General features: G+C 45.6%; 1 pseudogene; it reads right to left on the bottom strand.

Annotated features, from left to right (window-relative positions):
• Positions 1 to 324: 324 nt before the first annotated feature.
• LOC119175589 (cyclin-dependent kinase 1 pseudogene) lies at positions 325 to 1059 on the bottom strand (annotated as a pseudogene).
• Positions 1060 to 2401: the final 1342 nt, after the last annotated feature.

The raw sequence follows: 2401 nt of genomic DNA, 5'->3' as shown, positions 1-2401 counted from the left end.
GCCGGCGCGCAGCAATCCCACGTAACGTTTATTTCTGTTAATGCTCTTAGGTACTCCACTCAAGTGTTGAGTGAACCTGCGGGTCCAGCTGCCACCGCAGGAACGGTAGAGCAGGAGTTCCAGCTGCCAAAGCAATGTCTCATTGCCCTTCTTTGTCGGTGGTGTGTGCCGTCCGCTTTCAATCTCTCGATCCGGTGAGATAGGGGTGTGTTGTGGCATTTTTGCCCTAGATCCTCTCACCAGGGCTGTAAAAAGCATCTTCAAAAGCAGATCTACAGCCTCGCAGTCCCCCCTAGAAAGGAGCGTGGCCACAATGTTCTCTCTTCATGTGGGAAAGGTCGACTTGTACTTTTTCAATTGCATAACTTCGGGCCAGCTCTGTACTGTCGGTGTACAAAGGACGCGGAAGATTCGGAACAGCTGGTCGATCTCCGAATCCCCGAGGAACAGAGCTTTGCCTGTCAGCAGCTCGAAGAAGACACACCTGATACTCCACACGCCCACCGTTGTCGAGTAACGACTGACACCCAGGAGCGTCTCCAGCGCACGGTACCGGAAGGTGCCCACTTTGTGGGTGAAAATGCGCACTGGTGGCGTGAAGGCACGCGACAAGCCGAAGTCGCCCACCTAGACGTTGCCGTTTCCATCGACAAGCACGTTGGCTGGCTTGAGGTCACGATGCAGAACTCTTCTTTGATGGCAGAATAGAATGGCTGCAACAATCTGACCGAGGTACTTCGTAACGACGGCGTCATCAAAGGTCCTGTTCTTGGCATGAGAAGCTAAGAGCGCCGTCAGGTCCATGGTCATGTACTCGAAGACCAAGTGTACAGCCTTCGATGGTGGCATGATGACTTCTATGAGACGCACTATGTTCTAATGCTTTAACTCACGAAGGAGGGTCACCTCTTGTATCGTTGTGTCTGGAATCCCTTCGCCTCCAACCTCGACCCAGATCTTCTTTATAGCAACGACCTTGTTGGTCCCCTTGCACTTTGCTTTGTACACGGCACCGTACGCACCTTCGCCAATCTTCTCTAGGATGACGTAGTTGTTCATCATTCCAGGTACGGTATGCGATGCCAGAGAAGGCGGTGATACGTGTGGATGTTGTAGTGATCTGTAGCTCGTCGGATGTAGCGTGCGCCGAGGATTGTTTGGACAATAGCGGTACTGTTGGCAGCTCGCGAAAGCTGATCGCGCGCTTAGCCTGCTCGCGAAGGGCCACGTTTGCTTGCTTGCTTGCTTGCTTGTTCTGATGTTTGGCTCATACCCACTACGGGGGACTGGGCGTTATAACGACGACACGTTTCTTTATTTCATTCATCCTTTTATTTAAAATACTGCAGGCCAACATTTTGTCTCAAGCAGCATAGCCTTCAGGTACAATGCAAAAATTATATCCGAACAACGCTATGGTGAACACAAGAAACAAAACAAGCAATAAAGTTAGCACAAAAATTATTGAAAGATAGGGCCATAAAAACACGTAATAGTAGCAAGCAGTAAGGGTAACTAGAAGAGTGCTAGACTTTTAAAACATGGTATATAGAATATTGCTAAAAACTTCATCAGAGCTGAATATACTATTTCGCAGTGAATTCCAATCCACGACTGTGTCAAGGAAGAAACTGTAAAGAAGTGATTTTGTGGGAGCAAAGATTGGTGCTAACGAATGTTTCTGATAGTACCATATTCTTCCTGTACTGACACGCTTAACAGGTGTTGGGAGAGCTAAATTGATTTTACCTTTTAGGCAGTTGTGAAGGATGAAAGGCGCTAAACTTTTCTCCGGGCTTTCGGCGTTGGTATATTGAGCTTCGTCAACTATGTAGGGGAATCTCGACGTTTGTACTTCACTAATATAAATCTCACTGCTTTACGCTGAGCATTTAGTAGTCGGCAAAGTATCTTTTTCATAATGCTGATTCCACAGAATTGATGTTTACTCCAGTTTAGATCTTACGCAGGCATTTTTCGCCAGAAGTTTTATGCTACCGGGCGATTACGTGATGTCAATGGTTGACGAAGGTATATGAATGTTACAAACATGATATACATGATATACGTGTTATAAAGAGCATTTAGCCTACTACGCTTATGATATGCTCGTGGCCGTTTCGCTAGCTTCACATGTACCAAATTTATTATTGCGTGTCGTGAATGGACGACGAAGGTAATTAACACGTCCAAACTTGATAATCATGATAAGGTAGCTGTGGGCCTTTGTCATGCTGCCTCTTTTGGAGAGCAGCTTTTACCTGCAGCTGTCCTTCATGAAACTATTGATGAAAAATAAACCTTATTATTATTATTATTATTATTATTATTACTATTATTATTATTATTATTATATGCGTGTCATGCAAAAAGAACTACATGCTACGCTCATAACAAGTGT

This window comes from Rhipicephalus microplus, chromosome X, assembly GCF_043290135.1.
Source record: "Rhipicephalus microplus isolate Deutch F79 chromosome X, USDA_Rmic, whole genome shotgun sequence".
NCBI lineage: Eukaryota > Metazoa > Arthropoda > Arachnida > Ixodida > Ixodidae > Rhipicephalus > Rhipicephalus microplus.
The sequence above is the reverse complement of the archived record's forward strand: the minus strand, read 5'-3'. Positions and strand labels throughout refer to the sequence as shown.